The sequence below is a fragment of the Dendrobates tinctorius genome, unplaced genomic scaffold (assembly GCF_039654945.1).
Source record: "Dendrobates tinctorius isolate UK_male_01 unplaced genomic scaffold, ASM3965494v1 ptg000003l, whole genome shotgun sequence".
Taxonomy (NCBI): Eukaryota; Metazoa; Chordata; class Amphibia; order Anura; family Dendrobatidae; genus Dendrobates; species Dendrobates tinctorius.
The window spans coordinates 35,985,730-36,003,255 of record NW_027361671.1 but is presented as its reverse complement, the minus strand read 5'-3'; positions in this window follow the sequence as shown (position 1 = coordinate 36,003,255).

Sequence of the window (17,526 nt, the reverse complement as noted above, 5' to 3'; positions counted from 1 at the left end):
TGACAATACAGCTCCCAGCCCGTGTAAGCTCCCGTCAGTATGCAGTATGAAAGGCTGCGAGAAATCTGCATTGGCCAACACTGAGGCTTCCGAAAGCGCGGTTTTGAGATCTCGGAAGGCCTCTTCCTGTGGTACTCGCCATTGAATCTTCCAACTATTGGCCCCGGCAGGGGCCTTCTTCAGCAGGTCCTGCAGGGCTTGGGCCTGGTGGGCGAAGTTTTTTACGAAGCGACGGTAATATCCGGCCAACCCCAGAAATGCTCGTACATCTTTTGCTGTCTCGGGAGTAGGCCACCCCTGTATTACGGCGACCTTCTTCATAGATGCTCTAACGCCCTAGGCGGAGACGACATGCCCTAGGTATTCGATCTGCATTCGGAACAGGTGGCATTTCTGGGGTTTTACCTTCAACCCGTACTTTTGCAGCCGATCGAGCACCTGCCCCAACCACTGCAAGTGGTCTTCAAACGTGGCAGCGTAGATGATGATGTCGTCCAGGTATATCAAAGTGGCCTCAAAGTTGAAATCTCCCAGACATCGCTCCATTAGCCGCTGGAAGGTCCCGGGGGCGTTGGCTAGCCCGAACGGCATGTGATTAAATTCGAACAGTCCCATGGGCAAGATGAACGCGGTTTTGGCACGGTCTTCTTCTGACATTGGCACCTACCAGTACCCGCTGGCCAGATCCAGGGTAGAAAAGTACGTCGCCTTTCCCAGGACTGATAGGGACTCCTCTATACGGGGCAGCGGTTATGAGTCTTTGATAGTACAGGCGTTCAACTTTAGGTAATCCACGCAGAACTGCAAGGTGCCGTCTTTCTTTCGGACCAATGCAATGGGGGCCGCCCAAGGACTCTGGCTTTCCTGGATAACCCCTTTCTGCAGCATTTGGTCCAGTAGTGTTTTTACCTCTTGGTATAGTTGTGGGAGAATCTGTCTGTATCGCTCTCTGATAGGGGCCATTCCTTTGGTGGGAATGCCGTGCTTGATGGCCGTGGTGCACCCAAAGTCGTCTTCATGATTGGCGAATACCTCTCAGTACTGGCCCAGGAGTGCTTCTACTTGATGTATTTGGGTCGGGGTTAGGCCGAAGAGTTCTGCTCGTATTTTTTCTAAGATGGCTTGGCCCTGCTGTCCGGGTGAAGACTCTGCTGTTTGGATGGAACTCATAGACACCGCCCATGGGTCCCCCGCATTCACTTTTAGCTGTAATGCCGGGTCAGGAGCCCTTCCTCCAGCAGCTTCACCAGTTTCGCCATTTGGTCTTAGGACGATGTCTCGATCTTCTAGGTTGACACAGCGCACGAGGGCTGTCCCCTTCCTCACGGTGGCCAAGGCACGGGCCACTAGGACTCCAAGGGGTAGGCGCTCCGAGAAGCACGGCTTCACCTGCACCTCTACTCCCTCCAGAGGTACATGGGCCTGGACAGGCAGGGCTACCACCGTCTGAGGGGCCGTCGGAGCGATCACTCTTCCCAGCACCTCTCCCTCTTGGCAGTCCTGTAGGACCCGCACCCCCCGCACCAGCTATTGGAAGACCTGCCCTTGGGGAGTGCGGTAGCCCCATTGTTTCAAAGTCTCTTGTGTAGGCTCGCTAAGGAGTAGACTGCCAAACTCCTTCAATATGTTCATACCTAGGGTGATATTGTGTCTTTCGCTTGCATCTCACTGAGTAAAGGATCACACCTCGGCAGCCGAGTTGCTTGCCGCACAATGAAATTTGCATCCAGGCTACTATGAAGACAGGGACTGGTAGCTGTTAGCGGGTAGTAGCTTTATCATGGACCCCCTGGGGTCTTATAGCCTCGGGAAAGTGCTGCCAGAAGTAGGTTTCCGGCATGGTCGTAATTTGCGACTCCGTATCCACCAGACAGCGCATTGCACGTCCTTAGAACTCTGCCCATATCAGCGGACACTTTGCAATCAGATCTTCGGAACTTCCACCACCCCGCATTGTGGGTTCTGGCTCCGAGCGGCATCCCCCCAGCTCAGAGCCCTTTAGTTTAATGGCCGCCAGGGTGGGAATCTCCCTGTCACGATCCTGCCGCTGACACCGGTATGTCACGGATGGAGGGATGCGATGCACTGCCAACACAAGGCTATCACAGACACAAGGGGGGCTTATCCCACCGCTGGCACCATGTGATAAAAACAGCAAGCTAGTCTTGCCCTAACAATTTATCGCAGGGGGGTTATTTTGGATGTCCCATCACTGCTAACAATCTTCCACGAACTTTGGGGATTTATACATATCCCACTTTTCAGTTCCATTTTGGAACTCGCAGCTCTCCAGCACCCCCCCTTACCCTCAGGTCAGTCAGGGAACTATACCTGGGATAATGGGTCGCCGGCCGGCTGCTTCAATGAGGTCTGGCCACCCGGCATGCTGCAGTGAGGGAATTATAAAATGCTCTGGCCGCAGCCACCCAATTAGCTTATAAAATCCCTTCCGTCACTCTCAGCAGTACCCAGGGCCCCGATCACACTTTGCCGCCACCCAGCTTCAGAGTTTCTCTGATTAAGTTATAAACTTAATAGAGGGGTTCAAAGCCAACCCAATTCAGTAGCAATTATCTTAAAGGCACGTGTTCGTTTTAGAGCATGAAGACAGACTAATAAAGTTATAATTTATTCCCCAAAAGGGGGGCAATGATTACAGAGATAAAAGATGTTACAAAGTTGAGACATTAGGTATGTACAATGCAAATAAAAAATAAATGGGATTAACATAGAGATCAACACTTACAGTTGCTTAGATGGTCTGTAGGCTAACCATGTGGGGATGTGGGGCCACACATTCCCCTGCATCTGTTGTCCTTTTGGCATGAAACCTCCAGCTGGAATGACTAATTTTAGGGAGGGAGTACCTTATAGCTTTGGGTTTGTAACATCACGAAAGGGGCGGTCTGGTGATGTTCCTCCCCCTGCTCTAGGAGTTACAATTCTGACTACAAAACTTATTATAACTATATCTCGCAGAGGGCACCTCATATAAACAGGCACATGGTATCATTTTCTTTAGGCTGTCGGAGAGTATAATTCAAGTCCAAACATGCATATATACTGTATATATATATATATATATATATGTATATTCTCTAACTGGGTCGCTGTGACCAGTGGGGTACCGCAGGGGTCAGTGTTGGGACCTATTCTCTTCAACATATTTATCAACGATCTGGTAGAAGGTTTGCATAGTAAAATATCGATATTTGCAGATGATACAAAACTATGTAAAGCAGTCAATACAAGAGAAGATAGTATTCTGCTACAGATGGATATGGATAAGTTGGAAACTTGGGCCGAAAGGTTGCAGATGCAGTTTAACAATGATAAGTGTAAGGTTATACACATGGGAAGAAGGAATCAATATCACCATTACACACTGAATGGTAAACCACTGGGTAAATCTGACATGGAGAAGGACTTGGGGATCCTAGTTAATGATAAACTTACTTGGAGCAGCCAGTGCCAGGCAGCGGCTGCCAAGGCAAACAGGACCATGGGGTGCATTAAAAGAGGTCTGGATACACATAATGAGAGCATTATACTGCCTCTGTGCAAATCTCTGGTTAGACCGCACATGGAGTACTGTGTACAGTTTTGGGCACCGGTGCTCAGGAAGGATATAATGGAACTAGAGCGGGTACAAAGGAGGGCAACAAAATTAATAAAGGGGATGGGGGAACTACAATACCCAGAGAGATTAGCAAAATTAGGATTATTTAGTCTAGAAAAAAGACAACTGAGGGGCGATCTAATAACCATGTATAAGTATATAAGGTGACAATACAAATATCTCTCCGAGGATCTGTTTATACCAAGGAAGGTGACGGTCACAAGGGGGCATTCTCTGCGTCTGGAGGAGAAAAGGTTTTTCCACCAACATAGAAGAGATTTCTTTACAGTTAGGACAGTGAGAATCAGGAATTCCCTGCCTGAGGAGGTGGTGATGGCGAACTCAGTCGAAGGGTTCAAAAGAGGCCTGGATGTCTTCCTGGAGTGTGACAATATTGTATCTTAGTTATTGTTAGGTTCTTTAGAAGGACGTAGATCTGGGGATTTATTCTGACAGAATTTTATAGGCTGAACTGGATGGACTAATGTCTTTTTTTGGCCTTACTAACTATGTTACTATGCTGCTATGTTACTATGCAGTAGTTATGTCACACCATTTAGGGGGAATCCTACCCATTGGTGCCTCCCCAATGGCGTTCATGGAGACTTCAGTGCTCCGGACCTTCCCCACGGGGACTGTCAGCCCTTGTTCTCGGGAACATGCATGACTCCCTACCTCGGAGAAAGCCATACGCGGGTTTACCCGGACCCGCTCCCGCAATGCTTGTTTAGTCAGGGGGTCTCGGAGCCTGGTCACTAAGAGGTCGCATAGGGTTATGTCAATGGGTCCTACGCCTACACCGTCCTTTCGCTCAATGGCTGTGTATAGCTCTTGAAGGACGTTCATGTATTGGTTGACTATCTCTCCTTCCCCTTGCATACGGCTGAATAACCGGGTTCTCAATTCTCCCACGTCTGTTGGGTCCCCATGAGTCTCCTGCAAGATCTGTATACCCTGATAAAGGTGTTTCGCTGTCCTGGGGGCCTCAACATCTCAGAATCCCGGGCCTCCCTGTCCAACGCCATTAGGGTCACCTCAACCTTTAGGTCAGGGGTCATCGGATGCATCCTAAATAGCCCTCCCATCCATTCCGTCCAGCTCCAGAGCATAGTATTGCTGCCAGAGAACCTGGGCAGGTTACTCAGCATAGCCCCCAAGGATAAACTGGACCGGGGGCTGCCTTCGCCCCCTGGGTTCTTCAGCATCTCCGCCCATGCTCGGAGACTGCATCCTGCCGACTAAGCCGAATCTAGTAATTGCAGGTACGCGAGATGCAGTGGCGAGACGGGAGCCGGAGTGAACTTAGAATGCAACCTATATATATACTTTATATATAGGGGCTATCTCGAGTAACTAGCAAGCTAACAACAGTTATCCTCGCAGGGATCCAAACAATAATACACAGGTAAACACGACAATAACTACCCGGTCGGAACCGGTAACTATGAGGCCGCGATATGGCAGACTATGGGTCCAAGAACTACGATTGATCAACTACAACGTGTCACTTATCTTCCTCTGACATCCAGCAGAGTGGTGGTCGGTGTCTGTTCGGCGTCTCAGCCGCTGGGCCCAGCCGACAAAGAGTTGATGTAAGCTTCTGGCATTCCTATGCCCAGGTGGAGCATTGTGTTGTGCCTCCTGGCAGAGGTGGGATGGCAGTGGCCAGGGCCTGGACGTGTAGGCCGCAGCCACAGGCTGGAGTCGGTCAGCGGCGACCGCGGTTAACTGCGGGCAGGCCGGACTGATGTCGGGCAGCGGCGGCCGTGGGTGGCAGTGGGCAGGCCGAGACAGTGGGTTGAAGTGATGGGAGCGAGAGCGCAGTCGTTCGGTTGGCTTCCCTCTGTTGGGCTGCTCGGCGTTGTCTCCTCCCTGACCGTGGTGAGTCCCCCTCCAATCTCTCTGGTCGTCGCTCGATCCTTCTGGCTCTGGCTCTCTGGCGCCACCTATGCTTCCTGCTCCTTCTCTCCCACTCTGCCGTGTGCCCCCTGCTGGCATTCTCAGTTCCTTTTATACCTGCCCCGCCCCCACTCCTTCCAGACCTGTCCCTGGCCTGTCCTCTAATTATGTCCCTCGGAAACAGTTTCCCTAGGAACCTTGGTGACAGTCTCCTTGGATTTGGTCCAGTTACACTGTGGGAACTCTCCCTCCTACACATAACTAGAGAAAATTGCATTGATAAAGCTTATTACAGCACCATAGATAGAGAGATATTACAGGCTTCAGAGTATTGATGCTTTGCAAGAATTGAGCCATAGTTGTTTTTTGATGCCAGCACTTTTTCCCTCTTAATGTACAGTTTATTCATTTTTGTTGAATAAAAGGACCTTTATATTTGTGAACTCGACCAATAATTTTGCATTTGAAACAGAATCGAGTCGATCGTTTTAAACAGACGTTTACTTTTAATTAGCAATAATTAAATTACAATTAACAATAAATTCAGGCCTTTAGACTTGGATAATTATATTAAAACACATAATATGAATCACCATGAAAGTGTGTGCATTGTATGTTTTTATTCCATATTGTGTTAATCTCTAACCCAAGCCTTTCTCTGCACTAAATATATATGTGTGCTTACTCATAAATAAGAAGCAATTACAGGAATGTTCTTCCATATGAAATGAGAAAGTCATGATTCAGCCTTAACGCCAATTAAAGCGTTATAAAATGTTAACTTCAATTATGCATCCGCCACACAAAGTAACATTTCTGCGCTTTTATGATGTGAGGTTAGTGGTGTTTCACTTTTAGGATACCAATTAACCATAAAATGTATTTGTCCAGAAATATTTGTTGCTCTTGCTATGAAACATTCGTGTGAGATGAAAGTTCAGTGCATTGTCTTCTCCTTTGTATCGGCCATTACCTCTTGTGCTTTACCACCTGGTCCTAATGCTTCCCCACCCCCTAAATCCAAACAGCAATGCTGTGTGGGCGACAAGTGCGGTACTTCAGATGACGTAATTGGGAGATCAGAGTCTAAAGGTTGTGCAGCGAGAGATCTGCGCTCAGTAAGCACTGAATGGATTTTCATTTCCTTTCCATTCAGTGTGATAATGCAGTAAAATCCATAGTTTTATCCAGCACATACCGCACCGTTTTTTAAATAGTGTTTTTGTAACACAGTTCCCAGGACTTATATATTGGTGGCGGATAGTTCCTGTGTATCAGATTGGTGAGGGTCCAACACCTGGCACCCCAATGATCAGCCGATTGCAGCTACCACTATAGCTGGCAATACATAGTGTAAATCGGTGCATACTCACAATCACATGTATTACCTTTGTGGTGTCTGTGGTGTCTGGGATATCTGTCTTTCAGTCCACCCCATGTCCCAAGCAGTGGCATAACTCGAAACTCGTAAGCCCCAATGCAAAAACAGGGACCCCAACTATTGCAGGTCTTTAACCCCTTCATCCTCGGGCGCTTTTCCATATTTTGTTTTTACCTTCCCTTCTCCCTATAGCCATAATTTTTTTTATTTTTATATCAAAATGACTACATAAGGGCTTGATTTTTTGTGAAACGAGTTATACTTTTGAATGACACCAATGATTTTACCATTTGGTGTACCATGCATGCACAGTAGTCCTAGTGCTGTTTGGTAGTGCTGCCCTTGGGAACATCTTGAAGAGAACCTGTCAGGAGTTTTGGCCGATAAAAGATGCGTCCACTGCCTTTCAGGACTTATCTACAGAATTCTATAATGCTGTAGATATGCCCCCGATCTGACCTGCAAGATAAGAAAAATAATTTTTATCATACTCACCTGGGGGGGGGGGGAGCAGTCTGATGCGGTCCAGTCAGATGGGTGTAGAAGGTCCATCTTCTTGCGATGTCGCCCTCCTGCTTGCTTCATCGCTCCCCAGCAATGCACTCCTGCGCAGGCGTACTTATCATCTGCCCTGTTGAGGGCAGACCAAAGTACTGCAATGCGTAGGCGCTGGGCCTCTCTGACCTTTACTGGCGCCTGCACACTGCAGTACTTTATTCTGGCAGGCTCTCCAACTGGCATGCTGGGAGTCAAAATTTTACCTAAGCCTTAAAAAATGGAGTGTCACAGGTAACTCTAATCTTGTACTGAATTTACATTTAAAGTGTATGTGTTTAGTTTCTTTTTCATAAATCCATTGTATACATGAAAATGAGAATCTTTGTAATATATCTTATTAGAGAAATCCATATATTTCTCATTTATTCTCAAGCTTCTTAATTCTTGGGTAAAATATATGTTCAGTGAATATAGATTTTCCCATTGCAGACCTATGAGATTGCAGATGGCGCTCATAAAGTTCTATGGAGAACTGTAACTGTCCATTTCAGGAAACTCGCTGAAGAATGTCTATGTCAGCCTCTAGCTCCCCCTTCCACTTTCCCTTAAATAGAATTTTAAAAGCGTCATCTTTCATCAACTAACACAGTATTGTGAAAATTAATTGAGAAGGAAAGATAAGTCCAGGAGGAGAAAGAAGAAGATTCATATGATAAGATACAGTGGAATTAATAATTGCTAACACCCTTCTTAAAATACCAGGTTTTGTCATGCAACAAAATCATACCAAGAAGAATCATGTCATCCATAATCTGTACAAATCTATTGAGAAACAAGCTGAAATCATTTTGATGGGGAAAATAAGTAGAGCAAAACTAAAATAGCGCAGTTGCATTAGTGTGAAGCCCCTTTTATAATTGATGATGTGGCTTTTTCAGAATTAGCCAATTACATTTAAAACCGTGTTAAATAGTAGTCAGTACACGGCTGCCATCATTTACAGAGATTCCGATTAACTCCATTTAAAGTTTAGCTATTCTAATAGGATTTTTCTCACATTTTCTTAGTTGCATTTTACTGCAAAAGCCATAGTCTGTAGACAACAGCTTACAACACAGCAAAGGGATCTCATTGTTGAAAGTTATCAGTCAGGAGAAGGGTACAAAAACATTTCCAGGGCATTTGATATATTATGGAACACTATGACGTCGGACATTTTTGCTGCTGCATTTCAGTGAAAACATAGTTTGAAGAACCGACCAGGAAACTTAGGACGAGATGAGATGAGTCCGGTGCAGTCCCTGGCCAAATTCTCCCCACTTCACTCCATGTGATTGACAGGTCTTTCCATACGTATGCATATACACACACATGTGGCATTTTGTCAGCATAAATCAAGTGACAGGATCCCTTTAAAAATAATTTCAGGCACCAAATTATCATTTTGCTTGCTTGAAGGGTAATTACCATCCTTTTTAGACAGGCCGATAATTGTGAAAAGAGTCTTCTTATGGCTTTAATTTGTCTAAAGAAGGGTTACTACTTCCAACATTACTATAATTAACTCCTTACATATTGACAATGAAAATGACACTGGTGTCAATAACAGAGGATACAAATAGTGGGGGTCTGTGAGCTACCACAATCTGTAGTATTAGTCTTTTAGTTACTCATTTTCTATGTTTTTTTTATTATTTTTGAAAGAATGTAATAAAAAAACCTCCACAGAGATACAGAAAATGGATCAGCATTTCAGTACTGTCAGCCTATAAACCCTCAGTGACTATATGGTCTGGTGTTTCATAATGACATTGTGACTCTAGTCATTACTCATGGACAAGCCGTCAAGGAGTCAGCGTTCAAAAGCCAGGAAGGTAAGGCATATACAGGTCGCTGTCTGGGGTCAGAATTCCAAGAAGGTAGCGGATCAAGACAAAGGGGCTAGAAAAACGGATGGTCAAATCCATGATCAGGCAACAAAGATTTGAATACAAGAACTGAAAGCACAGAGGAGACACACACCACTTGAGTAGAGCTACAGTTGGCAGAGATTAGAGGAAGATAGCCAGCTAAATAGCCTCAGAATCATTTCAAACAGGAAATCCAGCACACCCTGGCCCTGATTGGGCAACTGGACTGTCTATCACAATACTGGCAGGCTCCTTCCCCAGGTAGATGGCTGAGCAGCCACTCACCATACTAAGTTAAGAAATGGTGACAGACATAAGGATTGTTTAAGGTGTAATTCTGCTTTCAGGCAGAAGGCATACTGTACATAGATTATCCTCTTTCTAGTCCACCATTATCTTCTCTTTGTTTGAATGGATAATGACATGGTGGAGACAGAGAGAATAAATAAGTTTTGGCTAAAAAATACGGTAATTAATAAAATGGTGTACATAGTAGATGCATAAAACGTATTCAATGTTGTTTTAAAACCATCACTGAAATAAAATGTGCAGATTTCTGTGTAAAATGCTTCTTGTTTCAGCTCCATTTAGGTCATAATCTAATGATGATGGGGAAGAACATCAAGTCTTTATCAGATATGACTCCAGGACATCTGCTTTTCTTACAAATGAACTTCTCTAGACTGAGAATGCGATGTGTGTTTCATTGGATATCTTACGTTGTAAGATATATACATTGATCAGCTATAACACCTGAAAGTGTTATACGTAAGTGTTTTTTTTTTAGCAAACTCTATGCGGGCTTTCATGTCACTTGCACTGAGGAGAGGCGTCTGTCGGGCCACTCTGCCATAAAGGCCTGACTGGACTGCAGTGATAGTTGACTTTGTTGAACTGTCTCCCATCTCCCTGCTGCATCTGTGGAGCCCAGCCACGGTGATCTTGGGGTTCTTGTTTACTTACCTCTCTCATCAAGGCTCTTCTCCCACGATTGCTCAGTTTGACTGGATGGCCAAATCTAGGAAGACTTCTGGTGGTCCCAAACTACTTCCATTTAAGGATTATGGAGGCCTCTATACTCTTAGGAACCTTGAGTACTGCAGAAATTCTTTTGTAACCCTGACCACATCTGTGCCTTGCCACAATTCTGTCTCTGAGCTCCTTGGCCAGTTCCTTTGACCTCATGCTTCTCATTTGGACTGACATGCACTGTGAGCTGTGAGGTCTTATATAATTACATCTTGCTGAGGGACAATGCAGATGGAAGTTGTTAGCCCGAAAGTGCCATGTACAGTAGGATAGGGAAGGGTTATGATAGGACCCGTCAGAGAAGTGACACTTTGCTGTGGTTGAGGGGCACACATGAATTGACCAATTTATGCACTAAGAACCTTCACTTTTTTGTAAGTACATCTTGCTGAGGGACAATGCAGTTTTTATTTCCATTGACACTATATGTCTTGGCATTCACAGAGTGCTGCAGTGCTTTTTTATACATAAAAAGAGTAGTGGAGATTTTAAGAAATGTTTAAAAGTTTAGGGTATAGTAGGACCCTGCTAAAAGAGTCTATCTTGTCATGGTGGCAGGCTTAAAAGTCTTTTGGCCAAAACAAAAGTTGATGGCTATGTATGTGATATAGTGTTGAATAGGAACTGTTAATGTGGAGTTTTTCCAAGGGTGCTCTGTGCGACTGTGGAAGGTTTGAGGGGCGGAGTGGAGAATAAAAGAGGCTTGAAAATTTTACCCATATGGGACCCTGAAATTCCTTGTGGCAGCCCTGTTAAAAGGTACATGAACAACTTCCAAACTATACTGAGTCTTCCAAGCCACACAGAGTTTCTCAATAGGAAGCATTTGGATATGTAATACTCCTTTTGCCCTTTCCAGTCTGGATCATTTGAATGGGCACCACTAATCTGCAGCAGGAATGACAGTGACACTCTTCAGTACAGATATGTTAATTTACATTTTGGACAACTAGAAATTTATGGACTCGTATACTGTCTCCATCAGGGGCTTGAGTCTGAATCCAAAAACACAAGATTAAGATGGAACCCCAATGGAGTCATTGAGAATAATGAGGCAAACAAACTTTGGATCTGACTTTTCTGACCGCGTCCAGAAGCTCCTGACGTGTGTTTAATTGGATATCTTATATTCTAAGATACAGTTGTGGCCAAAAGTATTGACACCCCTGCAATTCTGTCCGATAATACTCTTCCTGAAAATGATTTTCTTCCTGAAAATGATTGCAAACACAAATTCTTTGGTACTATTATCTTCATTTAATTTGTCTTAAATGAAAAAACACAAAAGAGAATGAAGCAAAAAGCAAAACATTGATCATTTCACACAAAACTCCAAAAATGGGCCAGACAAAAGTATTGGCACCCTCAGCCTAATACTTGGTTGCACAACATTTAGCCAAAATAACTGCAACCAACCGCTTCCGGTAACCATCAATGAGTTTCTTACAATGCTCTGCTGAAATTTTAGACCATTCTTCTTTGGCAAACTGCTCCAGGTCCCTGATATTTGAAGGGTGCCTTCTCCAAACTGCCAATTTTAGATCTCTCCACAGGTGTTCTATGGGATTCAGGTCTGGACTCATTGCTGGCCACCTTAGAAGTCTCCAGTGCTTTCACTCAAACCATTTTCTAGTGCTTTTTGAAGTGTATTTTGGGTCATTGTCCTGCTGGAAGACCCATGACCTCTGAGGAAGACCCAACTTTCTCACACTGGGCCCTACATTATGCTGCAAAATTTGTTGGTAGTCTTCAGACCTCATAATGCCATGCACACGGTCAAGCAGTCCAGTGCCAGAGGCAGCAAAGCAACCCCAAAACATCAGGGAACCTCCACCATGTTTGATTGTAGGGACCGTGTTCTTTTCTTTGAATGCCTCTTTTTTTTCTCCTGTAAACTCTATGTTGATGCCTTTGCCCAAAAAGCTCTACTTTTGTCTCATCTGACCAGAGAACATTCTTCCAAAACGTTTTAGGCTTTTTCAGGTAAGTTTTGGCAAACTCCAGCCTGTCTTTTTTATGTCTCGGGGTAAGAAGTGGGGTCTTCCTGGGTCTCCTACCATACAGTCCCTTTTCATTCAGATACCGACGGATAGTATGGGTTGACACTGTTGTACCCTCGGACTGCAGGGCAGCTTGAACTTGTTTGGATGTTAGTCGAGGTTCTTTATCCAACATCCGCACAATCTTGCGTTGAAATCTCTTGTCAATTTTTCTTTTCCGTCCACATCTAGGGAGGTTAGCCACAGTGCGATGGGCTTTAAACTTCTTGATGACACTGCGCACGGTAGACACAGGAACATTCAGGTCTTTGGAGATGGACTTGTAGCCTTGAGATTGCTCTTGCTTCCTCACAATTTGGTTTCTCAAGTCCTCAGACAGTTCTTTGGTCTTTCTTTTCTCCATGCTCAATGTGGTACACACAAGGACACAGGACAGAGGTTGAGTCAACTTTAATCCATGTCAACTGGCTGCAAGTGTGATTTAGTTATTGCCAACACCTGTTAGGTGCCACAGGTAAGTTACAGGTGCTGTTAATTACACAAATTAGAGAAGCATCACATGATTTTTCGAACAGTGCCAATACTTTTGTCCCCCCTCTTTTCTATGTTTGGTGTGGAATTATATCCAATTTACATAGTAACATAGTAATTAAGGTTGAAGGGAGACTTTAAGTCCATCTAGTTCAACGCATCCTATCCTAACTTGCCCTAACATGTTGATCCAGAGGAAGGCAAAAAAACCCCATGTGGCAAACAGTAAGCTTCACATTGGGGAAAAAAATTCCTTCCCGACTCCACATACGGCAATCAGACTAGCTCAAGGGATCAACGCAACACTAAGGAAACTAGTGTATATACCCTGTAATATTATACTTTTCAAGAAAGGCATCCAGTCCCTTCTTAAATTTTAGTAGGGAATCACTCATTACAACATCATATGGCAGAGAGTTCCATAGTCTCACTGCTCTTACAGTAAAGAATCCACGTCTGTTAGTATGCTTAAACCTTCTTTCCTCCAGACGTAGAGGATGCCCCCTTGTCCCAGTCACAGGTCTAAGAGTAAAAAGATCATTAGATAGGTCTTGGTATTGTCCCCTCATATATTTATACATTGTAATAAGATCACCCCTAAGCCTTCGATTCTCCAAACTAAATAACCCCAAGTGTAATAACCTGTCTTGGTATTGCAGACCCCCCAGTTCCCTAATAGCCTTGGTCGCTCTTCTCTGCACCCGCTCCAGTTCAGCTATGTCTTTCTTATACACCGGAGACCAGAACTGTACACAGTATTCTAAGTGTGGTCGCACTAGTGACTTATATAGAGGTAAAATTATGTTCTCCTCCTGAGCATCTATGCCTCTTTAAATGCATCCCATTATTTTATTTGCCTTTGCAGCAGCTGCCTGACACTGGCCACTAAATGTGAGTTTGTCGTCCACCCATACACCCAGGTCTTTTTCAGTGACAGTTTTGCCCAGTGTTTTACAATTAAGCACATAATTATACATCTTGTTCGTTCTACCCAAGTGCATGACCTTACATTTATCCCCATTAAAGCTCATTTGGCATTTATCAGCCCAAGCTTCTAGTTTACATAAATCTTCCTGTAATATAAAATTGTCCTCCTCTGAATTGATTACCCTGCAGAGTTTAGTGTCATCTGCAAATATTGAAATTCTACTCTCTATGCCCCTTACAAGGTCATTAATAAATATGTTAAAAAGAAGCGGGCCCAAAACTGACCCCTGTGGTACCCCACTGCTAACTGTGACCCAGTCCGAGTGTGCTCCATTAATAACCACCCTTTGTTTCCTATCCCTGAGCCAGCTCTTAACCCACCTACACATATTTTCCCCTATCCCCATTGTTCTCATTTTATGTATCAACCTTTTGTGTGGCACCGTATCAAAAGCTTTTGAAAAGTCCATATACACCACGTCCACTGCATTCCCTTGGTCCAGTCCGGAACTTACCTCTTCATAAAAGCTTATCAGATTAGTCTGACAGGAACGGTCCCTTGTAAACCCGTGTTGATATTGGGTCATAAGTTTATTCTTCTCCAGATACTCCAGTATAGTATCTCTTAGAAAACCCTCCAGGATTTTACCCACAGTTGAGGTTAAACTCACTGGCCTATAATTTCCAAGTTTAGTTTTTGTCCCCTTTTTGAATATTGGCACCACATTTGCTATACGCCAGTCCTGTGGTACAGACCCTGTTATTATGGAATCTTTAAAGATTAAAAATAATGGTCTATCTATGACTGTGCTTAATTCCTGCAGTACTCGGGGGTGTATCCCATCCGGGCATGGGGATTTGTCAATTTTAGTGATTTTTAGACGCCGCCGTACTTCCTGCTGGGTTAAGCAGGTGACATTTAATGGAGAATTTTTATCCCTGATCATGTTATCCGTCATGGGATTTTCTTGTGTAAACACTGTTGAAAAAAAGTCATTTAGCATATTGGCTTTTTCCTCATCCTCCTCCACCATTTTACCCAGACTATTTTTAAGGGGGCCAACATTATCATTTTTTAGCTTCTTACTATTTATGTAGTTAAAGAATATTTTGGGATTATTTTTACTTTCTCTGGCAATGAGTCTCTCTTTCTCAATCTTTGCTGTCTTGATTTGCTTTTTACAGAATTTATTTAATTTTCTGTATTTATTTAATGCCTCATCACTACCTACTTGCTTTAATTCTCTAAATGCTTTATTTTTATCTCTTATTGCACCCCTTACAGCACTATTTAGCCATAGTGGTTTCCTCCTATTTCTCACATGTTTATTCCCATATGGTATATCTTGTGCACAGGTCCTATTCAGAATGTTAATAAACGTCTCCCATTTTCTTTGTGTATTTTTATGTCTCAGGATATCGTCCCAGTTAATTGCACCAAGATCATCTCTCATCCGTTGGAAATTTGCTTTCCTGAAGTTTAGTGTCCTTGTAACCCCTCTACTACACATCTGATTAAAGGATACATGAAAACTTATTAATTTGTGATCAATATTACCCAAGTGACCCCCAACCCTTACATTTGATATGCGGTCTGGCCTGTTGGTTAATATTAGGTCTAGCAGTGCCCCCCCCTCTTGTTGGGTCCTGAACCAGTTGTGAAAGGTAATTGTCTCTCACAGTTGTCAAAAACCTATTACCTTTGCTGGAACTGCAGGTTTCGGTTCCCCAATGTATTTCAGGGTAGTTGAAGTCCCCCATAATAATGACTTCTCCTTGAGTCGCTGCTTCATCTATTTGCTTTATGAGGATATTCTCTGTTGCTTCCATTATTTTTGGAGACTTATAACAAACCCCTATCAGTAATTTATTATTTTTCCCCCCTCCCCTTATCTCTACCCACAGGGACTCTACATTTTCATTAGATTCATATATATTATCACGAAGGATGGGTTTTAAGGATGATTTTACATATAAACACACGCCTCCCCCTCGTTTATTAGTTTGGTCATTTCTGAACAGACTATAGCCCTGTAAATTAAACGCCCAGTCATGGCTCTCGTCCAGCCATGTCTCAGATATCCCCACCATGTCATAATTATGCTCCAACAACATTAACTCCAATTCCTCCATCTTGTTGGCGAGGCTTCTGGCATTAGTATACATGCACTTTATGTATCTCTCTGTACCTCTATTCTTTCTTAAATTATTAACTGTTCTAACCCCACCCCCATGCTACCCCCAATCTCATTATTTGTGCCCAGGTCTTTATCTGCACTGTCTTCCCCTCCTATAAAAGGAATACCCTCCCCCCCGTCCCTAGTTTAAACACTCCTCCAACCTTCTAGCCATTTTCTCCCCAGCACAGCTGCACCCTCCCCATTGAGGTGCAGCCCGTCCCTAGCGTAGAGCCTGTAGCCAACTGAGAAGTCGGCCCAGTTCTGCAGGAACCCAAACCCCTCCTTCTTAGACCAATTCCTGAGCCACTTATTAACCTCCCTAATCTCCCGTTGTCTCTCTAGCGTGGCTTTAGGACAATTCTTTTTGTGTTTTTTCATTTAAGACAAATTAAATGAAGATAATAATACCAAAGAATTTGTGTTTGCAATCATTTTCAGGAAGAAACTGAGTATTATCTGACAGAATTGCAGGGGTGTCAATACTTTTGGCCACAACTGTATATATACTGATCTTGACAGCAAAACATTCAGAAACCATGCTGGCCTCAAATGTGTTGGCACCTTTGTATGGGGGTGGTGTTGTTATGGACAGTAAGAGACACGCTGCCACTTTAAGAGACAGCACCCCCTTGGTTGGTGTCATGAAACGTTCTGCTCTCCCCTGCAAAAGACTGTGTGTGTTCTGCCAAGACTGAGAGGGGAGGGGTGGAGCCTGTGTGTGCGTTCTGACCTGAAGCTTCTGCAGAGAGCTGCTGTGCATGGAGCTGTGAAAAGAGGATGCACAGCCTGAGACTTACTTGACTTGTGAGATTGTACAGATTCTTCTGGGATAGCAAAGGTGGATGTCCTGTGCTATTGTGAGAAGCCATGAAGAGACTGAGGAAGGAATCTACAGTTTCCAGGAGCACCTCCAGGACCCTCAAGCAAGGAGAAGACTACCTTTCACAGATCCTCCAGACAGACGTGCGCACCATCGTACAGGACTGCTGGGGGCCCCTGGAGCTGGACTAGAGTCCCCAACGTTACTGTGAGTTTAATCCCATTTGTGCACATGTTAGGGCCTAGGGTAGGCTTCCATAGACTGAATACGGCAGCCGTGTGGCCTGTGTAGCAGAGGCCAGGTAGGCTACAGTTAGAGTATGGCCCTGATGGCATTCACCTTCGGGTATTAAGGGAGTTAAGTAATGTCATAGACAGGCCTCTATTCCTTAAAGACTCTATAGAAACAGGGTCTGTTCCTTTTGATTGGCGGCAAGAAGATGTGGTACCAATATTCAAAAAGGGGTGTAAAAGGGAACCTGGAAGCTATAGGCCGGTAAGCTTAACATCTGTTGTGAGTAAAATTTTTGAAGGGTTTCTAAGGGATACCATTACGGAATATCTCAGTGTTAATAAATGTTTAACTCCATATCAACATGGATTTATGAAGGATCGCTCCTGTCAAACTAACCTGATCAGCTTCTATGAGGATGTAAGCTCTCAAATGGACCAAGGAGAATCATTGGATGTCATTTATCTCGACTTCTCTAAAGCATTTGACACTGTCCCACAT